The following is a 22,081-nucleotide window of genomic DNA, read 5'->3' on the forward strand; positions in this document are numbered from 1 at the left end:
GGAAGCAAAGGACCCCACACAACGGTGACTGTATAGGAGGGAAAAAACAACCCAAAAAAACAAAACCCCAATAAATTTCTTTTGCTACGTCTTTTATTTTAGAGGGAAAAAAAATATTTATTCAGAAATCAGTAGAGAGTGTTAAGTATTTGGTTCGTTCTTCATTCAGTTCCTCCCCCTTCCCCATCAGTGCAGCTGACAGAGCTCTTTGCAAACTGCCACTGTACCACCTTAGCTGTTGGCTCGTTTATGTCTTGTGTCACCCTGCAGAGTGCCATCTATTTGTTAGGTGGTTACCTGCTAGGTCACCTTCCCATCAGCAGGTGACCATCTGGCATCTCAGGTGTAATTATAGGTATGGGTAATCTGCTGGAAAGCCCTTGTTCTGCACAAAAAAAAAATAAACCAAAAAAAAAGTGTGTTTGAGGGAGAGAACTTCTGCAGGAGGAGTGACAGCATTAATAAAGATTGATGTGTATTTTGAGTCCATTCAGGAAGGCCCTGCAAGAAAGAAAAGGTTACCTGCTTCATTAGTCACCAACAGGGAGCTGACAAAGTGCCAGCTCCAGCTCAGAAGGTGTAATTCTGCCTTCAGCTGCCAGGTTTGCACAGTTCATCACCAATAAAACTCCCACTGCTACACATTTTCCATTAAGAAAATGGATGCACACTGGGTCAGCTGAGGTAAAGAAAATGATGGTGTTTGATGGGTAACTTTGCATGCTGTTGGGCCAGCACATGCACAACCACAGCCACAGGCTGGTTCTTACACTCTCTGTGCTTTTCCTTGCAGCAAGGTCCAATATGCTGGCAAAAGCCCTGACCTTGTGGTGGCGTGACTGCCACCAATCAGGCCGTAGCCTTGCACAGTGAAAATTTCAGTGGAGGAAGTTTGGCAGTGAAGCAGAAGGTCAGACTTTGGCCTTTATCCATTGCACTGAAGCAGGGGTTTATTTGAGACCCTAGACAAGGAAGCCATGGACTGTATAGGCAATGAAGGGAGCAGGGAGACACTTCTGGAAGACTCTGGTGCTCTCCACCAGTGCTGGAAGAGGCACAGCAGGAAGAGACTGGGACACACCATCAAAGTGGCCAAACTGGACAGCTGGGCTTTCTGTGCTCCTAGTTCTTTTTTCCATCAGTGTAATAGAGCTGCTTCTTCCAGCAGAGAAAGCTGTCTTTCTAGCAGTTATTCCCAGGCCAGTGCCTGGCATTAGGCATCAGCAAGGATTTAAGTTGTGTCCAACATCACTGCCTGCTTTTGGGGTGCTTTTTCTCACCCTTCATGAAGGTCTGAGGCAAGTGTAGTTTGCCTGTGTCTGCTGAGGTGATGCCACAGGGTCACACATCCTAACCAGGGGCATTCCAGCTTCTGTACTGCTCTTCTGATGACTGCTGAGGTCCTGGGCTGAGCTAAGAAAAGGGACTCTATAATGCAGTCACCAAAGGCACAAGCCAGAGCATGCTCTCCTCAAACACAGCCCTCCGCTCAGACCAGAAGGGACTTTTACATCCCCACATAATACACAATTGGGATTTTTTCAACAGTTGCCTTTTTGGAAGGGGTTGCACCTCACCATGAATTTTCCTGGGTACATAATGGTTAGCATGGAGAGGAAAAGGGCCATGTAGAGATGCTGTCTCCTTTCCAGTTTGTGTTCATGTTCAATTTATATCCACCCTCCAAGTAAGGTGAGCACTTTTGCCACAGGGCCTTCTCCTAACTTGATGACTCAGAAGTCAAAATCAACATAGAAATAGTCCCCCATCTCCTACATAATTTTTTCTTTTCAAATTGGAAGAGTCTGACTGTTTTTGTAAATGCTGGATGCAATCACTAATGTTATATTTTCTTGTATAAATTATCCTTGTGTATTGAAATATAAGCAGCCAGTGGGAAAGAAATTCAGCGTACATTTCTTTCACTGTTCAAGGCAAAAAAATGTGTACTTATCTGCTGAGAAATACTCTGCTTGTGCAGTGGAAAGCAATCATCAATACCAACTTTCCAGCATTTTAATGATCGCCTGTGGGAATCCTGGAAATTATAACATTCAATCATCGCAAGAAGATCATAGAAAAAAATAGCAGGGACCAAGAGCTCCTGTGGCAAGTGTAGCCAGTGTTGACAATGACATTTAGTAGTACCATTAAATTTCTTGATTCTGGTGTCTTTGAAGGAAAATTTTAAGGCAGCCTTAGGAAGATACTGGGACTAGAGGTGCTATTGATGTAGTGAGTCCCTGTGTGCCCAGCCCGAAGTCCCCCAGGCTCTGAGAGCCACAAGGTGACCATGTCCATCCCCTGGAATGGTCTGGAAGCTGCAGAGCTTGGTGCAGGGCAGAGGCTGTGAAATGCTTCCACCTGCTGACACACACAAGGTCAGGCCAGGCACTTTCCTCTCATGTCCATCACTGAGAAAATGGTTTGTGTGGCTGTCACTCTAAATTACAGTGCCAGGTGAAGCCTACTGCTGTGGGTGTTTCAGTTCCTTGGCTTCTTCCCACATGACTGTCCTGGGGAAGGGATGTTTACGTGCTAGTCTCCATGGCAGTTTACTTGGCAATGCCCAAGAGGTAAGGCAGAAAATGAGAAAATATCAGACTGTCTGCTTCACATTTTCCTTTACGCAGGACAATTTATCACAGTGTGATCGAGGCCTAACAAATAGAGAGACAAAAGACAAAGTGTGCTGGATAACCTCCAGGGAGAGTAACTTTAATAAAGTCTAGTGAGGGATAGCTGCTCATGTTGCAGCTTTCACTCAGTCTGCTTATTCAGAGGGACTCTTTTTCTACTTTAAATATGTATCACACAAGCAGACTAGGACAAGATTTTCCTTGGTTTGATAGGACAGATTACAAGACACAAAGGAAGCAGCTGTGGCTTGGTATCCCTGCTAACCTCCAACCCCAGATGCCATAGGATAATCCTGGGAAAGTAACAACAGATAACTTTTATTACAATTATTACCCAGGTTCCCTGGATCCATAGCCGTTGTCCATCCGAGGCCTGATAATGAGGTAGATGTCCTCACCTCATTTGCTTGTATCACTGAGTTTTCAATTACTCTATCAAATTCAATCAAAATTGGCAAATAGATTTGCAAGATGTTAGAGGGAACAACTGGACAGCAGAACCCAGGGCAACAAATGCACATGGTGTGTGTCCATAGAAAGACAGGCTAAATAAAAAATCCAGTGCTCAAAAAGTTAGTAATGGGGTTACTTCCTTAGGAATGTTTGCTGGTTTCCTATAGAAAAAAAAAAGTCAAAACAAAACAAAACAAAAGTTTATTTCATTTTTATTGAATGGCATTTATCAGAGATTGTCTCTCACTGGTAGTTTGGGAGGTAAACCTGTGTGTTGTTCTGTGTAGAGAAAATTTTCCTTTAAATAATAAATACTTTTCTTTAAAAATTCCAGTCCTCTGTTCCCCTGCTTATCCATCAAAGTAACAAATAACTCAAATTAATGTGAGCAAAATTTACCCACAAGCCCAAAAATCCAGTACTCTTGAAACCTGCAGTAAGGGAAAGTGGAATTACTAAAAATATAAAAGCCAAATCCCCCATTGAAGTCCATGTATTCTTTGTTTACGGCACTACAGAGTGTGCTAGGCAAATGTGTAGAGTTTGCAAAACCCTTTGGGAATCCCTGAAAAATGAAGTGGGGGATAAAAAGATTAGCTCCTCACACAGGGGCATAATAAAGTTGCTGAACATTTCTGTCTTAATTGTGCTTCGTGGTAGAGTATAAGGGAAAGTTACCACAGCTGAATAAAATGCAAAACTCTCCTAGCAGCAAAATGCCTCCTTTAATATAACAGCAGGAATATAAACCTCTCACTTATAAGATATAGTTGACAAAAAAGGCTTATAACTCACAGAGATTTTACATGGAATGAAAAATCTTAAAAGCCTATAAAGTATACTGTTCTTGAAATATGATAATCTAAATCAGCACTTTAATTTGCACTTCCGCATATCAGAGTTAATATTCCCATTGCATACGGACATAATGAAAAGTGCTGTTCCATTGACAACAGAAGATAACATTGTGTGGTTTCATTTTTCTATTTCTTTTCTCACTCATGAAATATGCCTTTTGCCACCTTTCAGTGCATTTGTCCTCCTCAGCTGGAGGATTGTGAACCATATTTAACACTGTATCTGTTCAACACAACTGAAAAGTCTAACCCTCCAAAAGGGAGGATCACATTCCCTACTTGTAGCCTTAACTCATGGGAAACAGAACCATATGTTTGCTGTAGAGTAATTGTGGTGAATGATATGGAGAAAAAACAGGAATACCACAGAACAGTTGAGCGACCACAAATGAGCCAGGATGGAGTTCAGTGCAGTATCAACATGTGTGGAGTGAGGAGTCTTCATTGCAGTTCTCCAAATATGTGATTTTTGGGGGGAAAAAAATTGAGAAAAAATAAAAAGCTTTCTGTGCAGATGAGCTGAGAAACAGGATTTTGTTCACTCTCATTAATGGATCAACCGAGAGTCAAATAGAGATGTCTACACAGGAATTCCCATTAGGGTCTGCAGAGAGGGTCTGATAGGGTCTGATATGGTTCCCTAAGTGCTTCCCACCTGGCCCACACAGAAGGATGTAGGTCTTGCCTCTCTGGCCCTGGACAGAGGGGTAATTGAGAGCACCTCGAGCAGTTCTAGAAGCCTGTATTTACCTGAACAGTTCTTGCACTGGCTCCATCTGCACTGTGATGTGGGGCTGGACACCTGCAGCGTGTGTAGATGCCCATACTGCTGACAGTCTCACTTAGTTATCTCCAGTATGGATTCTAAAGTTGTCCCTGTGATCTGTGCAGGCAGGAAAGACAGGAGTCAGTTAAAATTGTGTTTCTTTCTTCTGTAGGGCTGTGTTGGGGATGGGAGGTGGGGTGTGCTGTCCCTAGCACAAGGGAGAAACAACCCTCCCCTCTATGCATCTGGACATGAGTATATTTAGGTAATGCATTAAAATCTCTACTTTGAAAGGTAAACCCCTGCTTTATGCAGTCACTACAAGTCCCATAAACTAGAAATTAACCCACTGATTCCTGATCATTATTGCCCGCCCACAAGGCCTGCTGTCAGGCTGCAGCTGAGAGGCCCAAGGTGGGAGTTTGTGCTCATGGGATGCTTGTGAGAAGGTGGCAGCCAAGGCCATGACTTCTCACAGCCATGGCTTGCCATGCACAGAACATCTCATGGCTCAACAAGAGGGCATCTGGAGCAGGCCATAAGCACTTTGTTAAGGAGTCACATTATTCAGCAATGACATTTCCCTGTATGCTACTTTCTATTTGAGCAAGAACCAAAGGGGATTCCCTGAGAGACACCAAGATCTTCCTCTGCAAAGGAGAGCTTTGTGGAAGCAGTTGTCCAGGCAGCTGATACAGTATAGCAAATCCAATGGCATGTCAAATCCAGTGTTTTGGCATCCCTTTCATGGACTTTTCATATTTTCATCTTTAGGTTCCAAAGGATTAAATTTTAGGTCTAGCTGCAGTGGATGAAGGCTGGATTAGGAGCCAGCTCTGTTTGGGGCTATAGTAAATCCTGCTTCTGGCTGATACCACCTGAGCAAGAAGACTCATGCAAATGAGCCATTTCTGGTGAAATTCCAGGCCTATTGTTGCTTCTCCTTATGAAATTATGTCTCAGAGGTGTGCTGGCATTTAGACTCCAGTTTAGGTTTGTGAGTGAGAGGCGAGGCTTATCTGGGCCACAGACACGTCTCAGCAGATGGCACTGTGCTCACAGGCTCAGGACACAGCCGGGGAGGACAAGTGTCCCCGCAGGAGGTGTGGAGGTGTTCATGTGCTGTGTAAATACACCAGCAAGTTCCCAACCCAGCTGGGGGCTGCGGCTCCCACTCCACAACCTTAGCATGCCTCAAATCAGACTCCACTCGGAAGTGGGGGCAATGTTGAAAGTCATGTTCACTTCCATTTTGGGTGGGCTCCAAGTGCCTCCAGCACAGCTCTTGGGGCAAACAGGGAAGCAGCGTGTCCCATGCATTGAGCTCACCAGATGGCAACACCATTCACAAGGTGCCTTTTGTCTTGGCACTGGCTCCTTGGGCAGCACTTCCCTGAGTCCTCTTCGACTGAATAGAGCCGTAAGGCTCACAGGGGTAGCATGAGGAGCAGTGGATTAGTGCTGCCAGGGCAGAGCCTGCCACAGGACTTTCCTCACAGCTGTGTCCCATGGGCTGCTCTGTGCTCTCTTCTGAGTCTGCTCGGCTCAAATCCTGCTTTGCTCAAATCCTGTGTATGACCTCAGTGTAAAACACAGAAAAAATTATGTTCTTTTTTTGGTGTGAGGTTTTTTTGTTGTTTGTTTGTTTGTTTGTTTGTTTGTTTGTTTTAAATCTTACCATTCTGTGTGTTCCCCTTTGAGATGTTAAGAGCCAAACCACTGCTTTGGAGCACTTCCACAAAGACAGTCCCTTCTGGTGAGGTAATTTTAGTGATCTCTTCCCTCAGTTCACTGATTACTTAAGGTTACTTTCAGCCTAAGACTTACTACTTAATTTCCAGGAAAGCTTGCCCATGCTTTACCTGACCTGGCAAATCTACTATTCAAGCACATCAGATCCACATGAATTATAATATATACTCAGCTTTTCCTTAACCCTTTTCCTTTCCCTTAACCCGTTTCCTCGCTGCTCAGTCTTGCATGAGCACAGATTGGTCATTTAGTGGCTATGAAGGCACCCTTGATCTGATCTTTGGTTTTAAACTGTGAAATAGAGGTGACTATGCACTTTTTTCCCCTCTACTAAATTTCTGTTTTGACTAAATTCTCCAACATGGTCACTGTCCTGTTTTGTACAAGGATCATGAAGCCTGAGTCCCAAGGCTGGGGGGACCCCTGTGGATTAATTTCATGAATAATAATAATAAAAACATATGGTGAGTAATTTTGACACTGACAACTTTAATGTAATTAGCATTAGAAAAATACCAATATTTATATGTGCTAAAAATGTTAGCATATTTTGCTAAAAATTATAGCAACAGCAGGAAAAGAAAGAAGGAAAGAGAAAGAGAGAGAGAGAAAGAAGAAAGAAAGAAAGAAAGAAAGAAAGAAAGAAAGAAAGAAAGAAAGAAAGAAAGAAAGAAAGAAAGAAAGAAAGAAAGAAAGAAAGAAAGAAAAGAAAAAGAAAGAAAGAAAGAAAGAAAGAAAGAAAGAAAGAAAGAAAGAAAGAAGAAAGAAAGAAAGAAAGAGAAAGAAAGAAAGAAAGAAAGAAAGAAAGAAAGAAAGAAAGAAAGAAAGAAAGAAAGAAAGAAAGAAAGAAAGAAAGAAAGAAAGAAAGAAAGAAAGAAAGAAAGAAAGAAAGAAAGAAAGAAAGAAAGAAAGAAAGAAAGAAAGAAAGAAAGAAAGAAAGAAAGAAAGAAAGAAAGAAAGAAAGAAAGAAAGAAAGAAAGAAAGAAAGAAAGAAAGAAAGAAAGAAAGAAAGAAAGAAAGAAAGAAAGAAAGAAAGAAAGAAAGAAAGAAAGAAAGAAAGAAAGAAGAAGAAGAAAAAAAGATAATTTTTAAAAGAGTGGTATGGCAAATCTATTTTTCAGCTCAATCTACAGTGTTCAGCTAGCTTAGGCTACTAAGAGAAAGGCTAAAGGCATAAGCCTAATCTATTTAAGTATACCAAGGATAAAGAATTGCTTATGCAAACTAATAATCAATAAAATACTTAGATCAAGTGAGTATAAATGGGCCATTAAATAGAATCTGATTTCTAAACCATCAGAGCAGCAAGGGTAGGAAATGACTTCTCATTACCTATAGAAAATGTGTTTTGTTAGGCTGAGAGGACATCAAGATGCACAACCTCTTTATTTGATCTGAAATGAACTGGTCTGAAACTTCAGATCATCTACAGTTTGAATTCAATTAACCAACTGAAGATCTCACTTTGGGGCTTGTTTTTTTTTTTTATTTTTTTGTTTTTATTTTGTTTGGCTGTTGGGGTTTTGTTTTGTTTTGGTTTGGTTTGGTTTTTTTGTTTGGTTTTTTTTTTTTTTTGCTGGCATTGATGAGTTTGGGGTAGGTTTGTTAGATTTCTGGAGCTGTGAGGCCACGCAGTGTAGAGAGGTTTATGTACAGGGGTCAGAAGGCAGCCGTGGAAAGACCTCTCTGCATCATATTACTGCTTTTGTAAGGCAATGATGTGATGGAGCAACTGCAAAAGAAGGACATGGAACCTGAGAACTCAAGACATCTTTTCTTGCTAAAGCTGAGTCTTAAAGAAAATGGAGTTGTAACCAAAACTTGGCTTGATTCACCACTGGAAGGTGCCCGAAGTTCCTTCCACAAAACATATGGCATGTATGGCATATACAGAGCTTTGCCTAAAGTCAGAAGATATTTTGGGATTCTGTAATTCCTGCCATCTCATAGTCTCTCTCTAAAAATACCTACTTCCCAAATCCAAAGATACCTGAGCACTTGCAGCAGCAACAGATGGCCCTTCCTGTGCACAGTAACTTTCCCAAGACCACAGATGCTCCCTTGAACGATTTACCTCCACATGGGCAGAAATTAAAGCCTTTGGACAGGTGAGGAAATCTCTTTAAAACAGCTCCATATGTTGGTCAGAAAGTGATTACTGCTATTTTAGTAATGGATGAAGAACCCCTGAGGCAGAGCAGTCACCCACCCACTTTGAGGTTGCTGCCCTTTGGTATGTAATGCGAGTGGCAGTGCCACACATTTGGTGGCATCTCATGATGTAGGTATGACATGTATTTGTGTCGATTGCTACTGGCCTCCTGTCAGACAGCAAAGTTTTAACATCGAGTCCTTCCCAGGAAGTATATTACTGGTAGCAGGGATGCTGAAAGCACTTTGGAGTGAAATTCATGTCCATATATTACCAGGAAATTTGTGCTGAAATGGCAAAGGATGAGGAGTTGAATGCTGAAAGAACCTCTTTGTCCTATTTGGTAATGGAATTTTCTTTGTGAGGAGGAAAGAAGAAAAACAGAAGAGAAAGAAATAATATATCTTGCTGCTGCAACTTGACAAATTTATGACAGGCACTCAAATGTCAAAAATTGACACCCAAAGGTTTCATTCACCATGTCACCACTGCAAATGTTGTTTATTGTGCTGTTTGCTGCACTTGCACCACCAAAACCTCTTGTCTAGAAAAACAATGTTTTACTAAAAATTCAGAAAGTATTTGACTAGAAAATATTCTTTCCACCATCAGTCTTTCCCAGCTATAGCATCAAATAGGGAGCTGTAGTAGGAACACAAAAACATTCTGGAAAGAAGAAACAGATCCTGGAGGAAAGGATGAAGCAAACTGAGAGAAGAAGGAAAAAGCTTTCCATTACAATTTACAAAGAAGAAAATATCTCCCTTGGGAAAAAGACTGAGAGGGTGCCCAGAGAGCAAGACTTTCTTAATGAAGAGAATTTTGTCTATCTGAACTATTCCTGTGCTGCTTCTGCAGTTCAGAAAATGAAGTATTTTACTAGAAGCTGCTTCTAGCAGAAGCACTGAGACATTTGAAAAAACCTTGAAACAGAAAAAGCTGGAACAGATTTCCAAGGGTTATCTCCTAGCAATCATGATGGTTTTTAATCTTTGTTTCTCCTACAGTCCTCTTGAAACATCTCATTCTTCCTACCTGTCATCAGTCAGATGTCCTCAGCTGGATGGTGGATTTTGTCATCAAAGAATCTAGATGAATTTGGCTCAAGGTCTCACAAAGAGGTCACTGTGACTCAGTGAAACATTCTACAGCCAATCAGAAACTGAATACTCATGTTTAAAGTTTAAGACAATTTCAACAGAAAAACAGAGACAACTTCCATCAGTAAAGTGCCTATTTAATGTCCTGCAGGATGAGGGCCTAAGTTGCACCAAATGGATTTAAAGTATACATAATGAAAATACGGCATACTTCATCCACAGAGAAGGTGTTCAAATGACCAAAATTTCAAAAAGCAGAAACATAAGCCCAGGTTAAAACACCTGCTCTAAAGACAGATCTGATTTTCTAATCCAGTCATCCACCCCACCACTTCTTCCCAATGACTTCAGTGGAACCAACTCATTTAAAAGTCAGGCTACTCTCCTAAATCAAGCTTTCAGGTAGATTTAGGATCACAGGTTTTCTTTTGAAAACCACCTGGTCTTGGCTGTATCTGCGCTCAGCTTTAGCTCCATCACTAGTTTTAGTTCAAATAACACAAGATACAGTAGCACTTCCCTTGGCTGCCAAATTTAATCTTATTTAGTAAGGACACAATCTGAGAATGTGTCTGACATTTAGTGTGTGTGCTCTTTGTGTCTTCCAGACAGTTTTCTTAAGTAGGGGAGCTAGTGAGGGTAATGAAGCCCACAGATGGGTTTTACTATCTTCACAAGCAGCCAGCATGAATATGGAGCAAAGTATTTGTTTTGCCTCATAGCTTGCCAAAAGCCCAGCAGCTCCTTCTGGCTCCACCCAGCATCCATGCATTTCGAACCAATGGTTCCAAACTTTGTGAAATTCTGTCACTGCAGGTGAGCAATGGATCAGAGTCACCAGTGGGTATCAGAGATCCAGCTGCCATTAGGACTGCACTTGTCTAAGTGTTGCATATCTCTGCTCTAGAGTTTCCAAAATGTTAAGTTTTCCAGCAGCATGACACAATTATTGGGGGCTTTATTTCTTTTGATGGTAAGAGATGGTAACAGAGAGTGATAATAAGAGTCTTAATAAGTAAAGACATATTTTTTTAAATTCATTTTACATCTGTTCACATAAAGCCTCTCTCTAGTCAGAGAACAGATCTAAACTAACATCAGACTTGTTAGCCATTAGTTCTGCACTCTTAGATTTGTCTGCAGAAAATTATTTCAATAGCAATCAAAAGAGTGTTTGCAGACTTGTAGAACAAAATTATATAATTTAGTCATTTTCCATGAGATAATAATGATGGTTTTAATTGAAAAATGTACTCTGATATAATTATCCTACATCTTCATAAGCCTGCCTCAGGAGAACAGTGGAAGAGCAAATAGCAATATTTTTACTGAACTCTGTGAGAAAAGGCTCTCAAAGTCTTTTTTGTATCATTTCATGCATGTTCAGGTGATGGAAGCCTCATAAAAGCAAAATGATTTCCTGATTTCCTCTGATCCAAAGGAAACTTGAGCCACATTAATTAGAAGCAGACTCCAAGGTAGGACTCACTCATACACCTGGGTGTCCTGTGCCCAGTATGTGTTGGGATATCTCTCTCAGCTTCCACCTGAAACTCCCAAACAACATAGGTCTCCTATGTGCTGTCCTCTAAGAGACCATATGAAGAGGAGTGCAGTGTTAAAAATGTCACTGGATCTTTCTGTTTAGACACCTGGATCGCTTCCTCCATGTCAGAGTCAAATTTTTTTTCCTAAGAAATTTTCCAGCTGAATCCTGAAAGAGCAGGAGGAAAGAAGAAATGATTCCTTGTTTCTCCCTGCCTTGGGTTGCTGCTCCTCTGCCATCCTTTCAGGAGCAATTTTTTTTTGCAAAGAAACCAGGCTGAAATTGCTGCACAGAGCAGTTTTTTATTTATAACGCAGCCTACTCCCTCTGTGGAGCTGGAGGCACTGTGCAAGAAGTCATAATAAATCTAATGAAACAGGATAAATAATTAAGCCCCTTGAACCCTAGCTGTAGAATAATGAGGTAGAATGGTGAACAGAAAATTAGATTTGTCTGGTCTTTTCGTTGTTCAAGTTCCCTGTGATTTTGGAAGCTGTAAATATTTTGGGGGACTCTGTAAAGGGCAGGAGAGTTCCAAGGGTCAGAGGGACAAAGGGCAGAGGTGTCTGTCCCTCTGATGGGAACCTGATGCAGGGAGCAGTGCAGTGTAAAAGGCTGGTCCACCCCTCTCCAAACCAGCAGCACCTGGAATCATGGTGAGAAATGACTTGGAGAAATCCCAGGATAAAAATTTCTAGAAAGATCAGCTCCTTTGGGAGAAAAACAGGGCCCTTCTGGATGGGGACAACATTCAATGGGAAGAAAAGGAAACTCTGCGCAGATAAAACAACTCTCCTGGAGAAGACAAGGATGCCCTCCAGGAATATGAAATAGCCTTAAGGATTATAAAATTTCAGTCTGCCTGGAGGCCTTTGGTCCTGAGAGAGGGTATCTCCACAGGGAAAAAGCATGAATTTTTCTACTAGGCTCAGAAACATGTGGAAAGCCACGCACACTGAAGTGGATGCTTTCTTTAAGTAGTGATGCATTTCAACCAGTTCTCTAAAATAACATGTGTCATCCTTGGTATAAATCAGAGGAGGGCTTTTAGTGTGGTTTTCTTTAAAGCCATTGCACTCAGGATTTCAGGACATTTTTCATTTGTTTGAGGGTCTGCAGCCTAAGGAATGGGGTACATGTCTGGTTTCCTGCCCTGTCAACAGGATATTTGTGGGTGGGTAAAAGACAAGAAAGTGGGAACTTCATGGCTGAGGTCCTCTGGAACTCAGAACAGCTCACCTAACTCAGTGCAGTACGTATCAACTAAATAGGACACTGATAAATGGTAGCAGCCAGATTCCCAATATTCAAGGGTCACGGTTAACACTTGAATCTTAATGAGGCAGCTTGTGCAGTCCCACCAGTTTGGTGGAAAATTTAATTTCTCAGTGCTCTTGGGAGCATAATGGGAACATTTACCCTCTTAGGTGAACCTCCCTCATCAGGTGTCTGTCTGAAAGAACTTTTGGCAGCAGCCTTGCTACCATGGGAAGAGGGCAGGGAAGAAGCGGGAAGAATGACAGAAGTCAGCAGTATGTGGGAAAAGATGCAAGCTGGAGGGAAAGTTAGCATCAAGTCCCTCAGCAAGAGGGAAACAAATTTGTCAGTTTGTGTATATTTGTGTGTATAAGAGCAGGAGAGGATGCATACAGGGACTGGGATTATTATTCATCTGCTGAGCTCATATTGCCAGGGCAAGTACAGGAGCCTCTGAAAGAAAACCTTCAACAACTGTAGCTCATCTTGTGGTCAATAATTAGCAGTATCTCATAGAATCATAGAATAATTTGGGGTGAAAGGAACCTGTAAAGTTCACCTAGTTCAACCCCTCTGCAATGAGCAGATCCCTGCCCAACCTGACCTTGAATATTTCCATATTTGGGGCACCTACCACCCCTCTGGGCAACTTGTTCCACTGCCCACCACTGTGGTTTTATGGGATGTGAGTACAGAACCAGAGCCTCTGCCAAGCTTTAGCACAGCAACTGCAGCTTTTATTTCTTCTTGAGAAACCAAACTCAGATGTTTGATGTTTTCAAAGGTTGAGCTGTACGGGAGACAAATCTCTGTTTGACCGTCTGTACATCCAGAAGGAACATGGGAGACAAAAGCAACAGTGGAAAGTATCAAGCTTTTTGATACTGAATTTTGCTCTGGAATGAGCATTAGTAGCTCATTCTCCTTCTGAACAGGATTTAGCACTGAATAGACTCAAGGACACAACGTAAGAAATCTTTACAATTGCTGTTAAAGAATCTGATACTTCTGTGACTGTCAGGCATTCTTAGGCCATCACTCAAGGCTGTCACTCAAGTTCAGTCCTTTGTGATCTACTGAAGGATAAGGCAGCCTGTCCTGTTTAATTTTACTCAAGTTAAATTATGAACTATGTCTTTCCTGTCAAAGCCATGAATATTTACTCTTCAATGAATAACCACTCCATAGAAAAAGCCAGCTGATTCAGCTAGGGTAGGAATGTTTTGCGATCTTGGTTATTAATATTCTATTATTGCCATGTAAGGCAGAGATGAAAATGACCTATTAGATCACTCAGGGCAACTTCCTACAAATTCAGGACTCTTATGTGTTAGAGCTTTATTATCAGGTGCTAAAGAGAAAAAGAACCTTTCAGAAAATAACAGTATTCAAAAAGTGCTTAGTAAATTTTAGTCACTTAGTAAATTTTAATGTCAAAAAGCCAAGAATTTATCTCAGTTATTCAAATGCACATGTCAAGTTAACATCCATTTAAACTAAAATTAGGTGTGCTCTCTCTGACAAAGAGCTTGAAGCACATGAAATGCTTTTAGGAGAGCTGCTAGTCACTTTTAAGGCATTACACAGTGCAGCACAGAGGAGCTAGAAGTTCAGCCAGAGAAAAGCATAAACCTGTGTGGTTTTAGACTGCTGGTAGCTCCCTCCTGAATATTGCATCCACCTGGTAGCATCAGAGTGGCCTTTTCTTGGGTGGCATTGCTGCAAAAGGCTTTTTCAGGGCTGGGTATTTGAAGTGGAAAGTAAGATGGCACCTACTCTCTGTCTAGCAGCTCTGGACTGAGGATGAATTTCAGTCAAGAAGGAGATCTCTGGAGTGGTAAAGTAATGAGAGGAATAAATAAAATAACTCCCATATTAAAAAAAAAGAAAAAAGCTGCAGTTACATTTATCAGCTCTGCAACATGCTCAGGGAGGCTGTCAAGAAGTAACGTTCAGAGTGAAAAAATACGCCTCTCTTGGAAGAGCAAGTCTGCTGATCTGGCACAGGTGGGCTGGAGGGACCAGAAAAAAATTGTAGATGTCTCAAGGCTGTCTGAAGAAGAACTCACCTAGAGTGGAAGGATCTGAAGAAGCTGCCAAGCCCACCTGTGCCTCAAAAGCAGCTGTACCTGTGGTGCTCTGTGTAAACACTTCTCTAAGCTGTTTTTCGTATTTAATTCCCAGCACTGGTGCTTCACAACCATCACTTCACCTCTAGGATTTTATTTACATTAATGTAATGTAGTTTTTTCTTTCAAAGGTTCTTCTCAAACAATTCACAGCAGAATATATTTTCTGCTCCAGCCACAACAAAAGTGGAAATTATGAACTGCACCTTTGTTACTCTAAAACCACAGAACATCCCAAAGCCCGAAGTATTTTACAGAGGGATGACAACTCCCGCAGAAAGCAATAAAGAGATTGAGTCAGTAGTGACAAATCAGCTTAAATATTTGAACGAGAAAAAGAAATAGCTCCTGAGGTCACCTGCACAATTTTGAAATGCAGCAGTGTCATCAGAAAGCATTCCTGACACAACTATGGGAGAGACAGAACATGCAAAATGGCAAGAAGTCATTTAAGTCAACTGACACATCTAGATGTGTCACAAACCAGAATGGTGAGAATGACAGAAGAAAATTAAATTTATTCAGTATACGTATGTGTATATTTAGCTGTAATTATTGACTCTATGTGTCAGTCATTGCATAGGGGGAACATCAAAAACCTGTAAGGCAGTCCTGTGAATCATGGGAAATTGGAGGTATGGAGCCCATCCAGCCACATATAGAAATTCTGCTGCTGTTCTTCAAGTAAATCTGACTGAATTGTTAAAAGTGAGTGCAGAGAGTTTCCACAAAAATTAAAGGAAAAGATAGAATACTGTAACTGAAAATACCAGATAGGTAAAAATAACCATGCTTGAATCCTTCAGGAATTAACATCTAATGTGGGTTAAAGAACAGAAGAAATGAGGAAACTGTATTTTAAAAACAATTCTATAATGCTGCAAATCTGTTTCTCCCTTCTCTCTCTGTTTCTTCCCTCTTTTCTACCTTTTAAAATATTTTATTTATTTATTGAACTAAGAACAACATCTGCAGAGAGGAAGAATTCAAGATTCTTGATGTCTGGGGATTTTTGGGTGGGTTTTTGTCCTGATCCAGTGATTCACTCGATCTCAATCTAGTGATTCACTCCTTTCACTCAATTCCCACAGTCCCTCAGAGGATCCAAAATCCGATATAAATATTATTTACAATTAAAACTGGGATTCTGCTATTGCTAGTTCACGAAGGGCATGAGAAGCAGGCAAGCAGGGGAGCACTCAGATGAGATGGTGAATTTGAGCACAAACACACACCCCCCCTTGATAATGTGGGCTTTTGTCAAAAAAAAAAAAAAAAAAAAAAAAGACAATACAGATTTGCACCCAAGATCTTAAAAAAAACAGCATGACTGTATCTTGATTCTTCAGGTTTGCAGTACAGAACACAGAACCACCAAGCAAGCAACCAGTTTCCCTGGGGTGCAAATTGTCCTCTTCTTTGTGATTGTTGTATGTGCACCGTTGTGTGTGTGTTCACAGACACAAACCAAGAGAGAAAAAGTGGCCAGAAACCAGTCAGTGTGTGCAGTGCAGGCAAAGCGCTGTCACCTCCCTGCACTGCCCTTGCTCCATTACAAGTGTGGTGTTAATGACCGAGTGCAGAAGCCTTGCAGACACGGATTTACCAAATCTCACCTTTAAGGCTGTGGAAACAGGTAACCTCAGCATGTGACAACACACCTTCCCTGCCATCACCACCTTCATCAGCATCCTGCACCTCACCACACTTCTCAGACACAGCGTGCTCACGACTGCTCACCCTCCACATTTTTAACATGAGCTGCAGCACCATGATTTTGCTATCCTGCAGTACAGCTTTCTGAATGTTCTGGCGTGGGAGCTTTTCAAGATGAATTACTGTTATTAGTCTTCATCTTCATGTGAATATTACCTTTCCAGAGCTCTCCTAAGCTAGCCTGAGAACACCTAAATGGAAATTGGGTTGAAAAGCTGTTATTTGGCTGTTCTACCTGACAGTCAATTTTCAGTTTGTGTATGGATCTTCTTTCCCATTCCTCAGGATTTGTGGCTTGACTGTTGTACTTCAGGAGGGAAAAGTTTGAACTAAGGTAAAGTCTCTCTGGGAACACAGCAAGTGCCTCTTTTGTGTTCTCTCTGCTGACTTAACAACAAGAAAACCATCTCTCCCTGCATACTCCATTGCAATTTCAAGCTGCAGCCCAAACACACCAAATCCACTGAAAAAATAGCTATACATCCCCCATTTGCTTCATACCTGTCATATATGCACCAAATGTGTGTTTGAAGTGACCTACATTTGCTTTACATCATACCAAGAGACACAATATTTTCTTCTCTGTGGCACTCACATTTGCATCTATGCAATTAACAGCAATGCTCAGTTTAAAAAGCCAGCCAAGCAGCAGCCTGATGGAAAGGCTGTGAAATTGAGAGATGAAGAAATGATCTGTGATTTGAGCTTTTGCACTGCTCACTCGGGAGCAGCACTTCCCTGAGAGCAGATGCAACCAAGGGCTGGTAGAGGTGGAACTGATTAACAGGGCAGCTATCACTTGAAACATCCACCTTTTCCAGGGATGGGGAAAGGAAATTTATGTGAACTGATCTTCCTTCTAATGAAGGCATAAACAACAAAGCTTGCAAGGATCCCCCCCACAGGGGACCATCAGCCCTGCTCCAGCCTGCTGGAATGCAGCAGCAGCAGCAGCACAGCAGGATGCTTTCTGCTTACACAGTACTTATACGGCGCACTTACATAGAATTATAGGTTGGAAGAGACCTCTAAGATCACAGAGTCTAACCATTAACCTAAAACTGCCACTTTCACCACTAACCCCTGTCCTCAGGCATTGTATTCTGATATGGCACATGGTATTTTCTATTCCAAAGTCTCCCAGGGTGCCACACATCGGTGCATATACCCCATTGTTCCCTGGAGAGCTGTGCAGATGAATCTGTTGCCATGTTAAGGAACAGAACACAAAGAGGGGCTGAGATGTTAAGGCTGAAAAATGATTTTTTGGCATATCTCCACTCCATCCATGGCACCAGCCTACCAACAGCACTTAGAACACTCACAGACAGTAGCTTTCAAAAAGTGTGGTAATGACTGGAGATTCCAATCCACACCATTGACTCTCGAGGCTTCTGGCATACACATCTCTGGGATGGGTAAAAATGTGATGCTTTTTACTTGTTGCAGGTATTTATCAATTGTGAGCTTACGTTAAATCACAGGTGAGTATGTTCCATCTCCTTAGTCTCATGTTTACACCATCAATTATGGCATATCCTCATTTTCTATGTAAACAGTCCACTTGCTACCTCTGATTCAAAATACAACTTTTTCACAAAACTGAATCTGTTTTTCATCACCTGAAGTTTTCTTTTGTCAGTCCAAGGGTGACAGCTGACTCCAGCCCTCTCTGGACCCACAGTCCATGGCTTTCCTGGTGAGCCCTCTAGACAGCCCTGCTTTCCAGAACATGGCTTTCTTGATCCTGAGTGAGTAAAGACACTTATCTCCTGCAGCTCCAGCTGTGGAGAGGACCATGGAGCTCATGTAAATCCTCGGCTGAGGGTGTCTGGGGCTCGCAAGGAGCAGCTTGTGGTGCTCTGTCTCAGGTCTCCACACCTAACTGGCCCTACAGTGCATGCAAGGAATTTACTGTCCTTCTGGGTTGTCCTCCATGTGACTTAACAGTCATGTCAAGATCTCAGCCTTTGCATTGAATCCTGTGTTGGAGCAGTCCAGCCCTGCTCAGCCCCAAACCTTTCCCCCTCCACTTGGGATTTTCTGGTTCACAGCAGCCTACCTGGAGGCAAGCAGCAAATTATGGTATAACCTACAGCTAGACACTTTGAGGAATAGAGAAAATACACCAAAATAAAGAAGGCCGAGGGGCTGGCTGAAAAGAGAGGACATGGCCAGGAAAACCCAAGTGGGTGACAGCTATGGCCAGCACAACTCTCCTCATGGGCCAGTTTCCCACTGAACAGCGAATAATGGTGATAAATACATGTAAAGTTTCATTGCTAAAATTATTTGTATTTTGGGTACAGATGCTGGACTCCTCAGTTTAAGGCTGGCATGTGAAATTATCAGTTTGCAGCCTCAAGCACAGAGACAATAACTGCTGCTGCACACATTGTCAGTGCTGTGTATTTTTAGACCCTTGTAGGCGTTTGTAGTCGTTTCAAAGTGCCTTGATGATTTTTTTCACATGTTTTCCAGCAGGAATGAAGATGGCTTCCTGAACTACCTGGAGATAATGACCAGTGTGAAAAAAAAAAAGGCCAAGTGACTGTTTTTATCTCAGGTCCAGAGCAATTCTGAGGCTGCACAGACATTTCCTTTTGATTTCCCTGTTAAAGACTTTGGCAGCTAGAAATATTTTTCATGCCTATTTTACCATACCCCCTAGCAGGGACATGCTGCTCAGGGTTGCAGAATGATTTCACTCACAGGTACTTAGGATGGGGCTCATTTTCTCCCTTGGGCTCCCTGAAGGCATACTGTCCTTAGGACAATGATAATTGTACCCAGTTGCCTCAATTTCATTATAAAAGAAAACCTGTGAAAATTAGATTTTAGTGAGTTCACAATTCCTATGAGATCAGTGCTGAGTTGTTCAATAAATAATGTCATTTTTCCACAAGAACCTGGAAGAGCTGAGCTGAGCCCTGCAGGGAGCTGGGGCCAAGGAACCACAGGAGAGAGTTGGAGGGCAGAATTTGGCTCCTTTCAACTCACCCATTGCAAGGATGCAAAGTGGGGCCAGAAAGTGGGGGGAACCCCCAGCCAGGGCAAAGGGGGAGTCACAAGTGGGCAGAGCAAGAGTGGTCAATCTGAGCAGTCAGGGAACAGGAAATATGGGACAAGTCCTGTACAGCTCAGCCTGAAAAAGAGGTGAGTGGAGACACAAATGAACAAGGTCTGTAAAGTCCTGAGGGGCACAGATGAAAATTCTAGTCTCCACTACTACAAAATTCAGGGGACATCAAAAGAAGCTAGCTGCATTCTCATGAACAGTATTCCCTTTTTTAAGTGGTCAGCATTCTCTAATTTCCAGAAATTTAGTTTTAAATGCTAGCCCTTTCCAAGTCTTCAGAGGTTTGGAGTATGTGGCCCTTAAACATAATGTTTGAATGTTTAAACCAGAGGTAAGCATAATTCCACTTAACCAAGGTCTTCTGCAGGGTTTTGTGATGAGTTCCTGTCAGCCAGCCATTTCCAAGGGACTAGAAATATTTTAGTACCTGCAAATCCATCAAAGAGGTCTTGCCTGATATTTTAGGTCACATTTCTGTAAAAATCCTCCCATGCTAAAGGATAATATCTGCAAGGGACACCAACACCACAACCAGCTTCAAGGTATACCCACAAAAAGAAAAAGCGAGGGCAAAGCAGTTGAAGAAGGGAGCACCCATTAAGCTGTATTAAGACGTAATCAGCATAGTCTTTTTTTATTATTAAGTGAGCTTGACAAAATATCTGGAGAATCACAGCTACGCTCCAGGATCACGAAGATTTCAGGAAGCAGTGCTCTGCTAGAAGAGAGTCTTCCGAGTGTGCTGGAAAGACCTGAGACCCTCCCCCATGTCACTGAACTGACTCTACAAGGGGTCAACTTGAGAGATGGGGCAGAGTGCACCCACAGCAAGCTTGCTGATAACAAATGGGCAGAGGTGGCTGATACACCAGAGGGTCATGTTGGCATCCAGAGAGGACACAACAGGCTGGGGAAATGGGCTGGAATGTATCCCATACAGCTCAACAAGGAGTGCAAAGTCCCACACTTGGAGAAGAGCAATCTCCAGTCTGTGCTGAGGGCTATCCATCTGGGAAGAAGCTTGGCAGAAAGTGGACACCAAGTTGATCATAACCCAGCAATGCGCACTTAAGGCAAAGAAAGTGAATGATGTCCTGGGCTGTGTTAGGAAAGGCGTTGCCAACAAATTGAGGGAGGTGATCCTTCCTCTCTGCTCAGCTCTAGTGAGGCCACTCCTGGAGTTCTGGGTCCAGTCCTGGACTCCCCAGCACAAGAGAAACTCCAACAAAGGGCCATGAAGATGATGAAAGTTGTGGTGCACCTCTCCTGTGAGGAAATGCTCAGAGAACTGTGACGAAGAGAAGACAAGGGAAGACAAGACAAGGGAAGACAAGACAAGGGAAGACAAGGGAGAAGGGAAGGGAAGGGAAGGGAAGGGAAGGGAAGGGAAGGGAAGGGAAGGGAAGGGAAGGGAAGGGAAGGGAAGGGAAGGGAAGGGAAGGGAAGGGAAGGGAAGGGAAGGGAAGGGAAGGGAAGGGAAGGGAAGGGAAGGGAAGGGAAGGGAAGGGAAGGGAAGGGAAGGGAAGGGAAGGGAAGGGAAGGGAAGGGAAGGGAAGGGAAGGGAAGGGAAGGGAAGGGAAGGGAAGGGAAGGGAAGGGAAGGGAAGGGAAGGGAAGGGAAGGGAAGGGAAGGGAAGGGAAGGGAAGGGAAGGGAAGGGAAGGGAAGGGAAGGGAAGGGAAGGGAAGGGAAGGGAAGGGAAGGGAAGGGAAGGGAAGGGAAGGGAAGGGAAGGGAAGGGAAGGGAAGGGAAGGGAAGGGAAGGGAAGGAAGGGAAGAGAAGAGAAGAGAAGAGAAGAGAAGAGAAGAGAAGAGAAGAGAAGAGAAGAGAAGAGAAGAGAAGAGAAGAGAAGAGAAGAGAAGAGAAGAGAAGAGAAGAGAAGAGAAGAGAAGAGAAGAGAAGAGAAGAGAAGAGAAGAGAAGAGAAGAGAAGAGAAGAGAAGAGAAGAGAAGAGAAGAGAAGAGAAGAGAAGAGAAGAGATCTCATAAATGTGTATAAATACCTGAAGGGAGAGTGCAAAGAGCCAGGCTCTTTCCATTGGTGCCCAGTGTGAGGACCAGAGGCCATGGGCACAAACTGAAACACATAAATTTTCCCCTGAACATCAGGAAGCTGCTAGTGTGGGGGTCACCAAGCACTGACATAGATTGCCAGTTTTCAAAAGCTGCCTGGAAATGGTCCTGGGCAGTTTTGTCTTGTTGGCCCTGCTTGAGCACGGGAGGTTGGCCCAGACGACATCCAGAGGTCTCTCTCAACCTCAACAATTCTATGGCTGTGAACCTCATTGCTCCCACCACTGTGTGCTCTTAGCACTTTGCTCTTTCTTCATAATGATGCCCCACGGAGAGAAGGTGACCTCTTTCCAATTCTCAGCTTCACATGGCAGGAACAAGAAGTGCATTCCCGTAGGGTGACAGGAAATGCATGTTCCAAACATGGTGCCATGTGATCCTTAGCACTGGACCAGCGGTGGTGGGAACAGCATGTCTGATGTGGGCAGAACGACAGGATGGGCTTTTGTGGCTGAAATACATTCCCCAGCTTTCTGAGGCCATGGGAAGCTCGGATTCCTGGCTCTTCCTGTAGTCAAACCAGTCTTTCTGAGTGGGAAAGCCATCTCCCAGCTCCCCTGTAATT

At 42.8% G+C, this 22,081-nt stretch overlaps 1 long non-coding RNA gene across 1 annotated transcript; it reads right to left on the minus strand.

Annotated features, from left to right (window-relative positions):
• Positions 1 to 57: 57 nt before the first annotated feature.
• On the minus strand, positions 58 to 20,736 carry LOC140684213 (uncharacterized). The gene is made up of 3 exons (XR_012056155.1): positions 16,268 to 20,736; positions 523 to 4,825; positions 58 to 385 (listed from the first exon to the last, which is right to left on the minus strand). It is a non-coding gene; the product is annotated as an uncharacterized lncRNA (long non-coding RNA).
• Between the last annotated feature and the right edge of the window lie 1,345 nt (positions 20,737 to 22,081).

Source organism: Taeniopygia guttata, chromosome 1 (genome assembly GCF_048771995.1).
Source record: "Taeniopygia guttata chromosome 1, bTaeGut7.mat, whole genome shotgun sequence".
Classification (NCBI taxonomy): Eukaryota; Metazoa; Chordata; class Aves; order Passeriformes; family Estrildidae; genus Taeniopygia; species Taeniopygia guttata.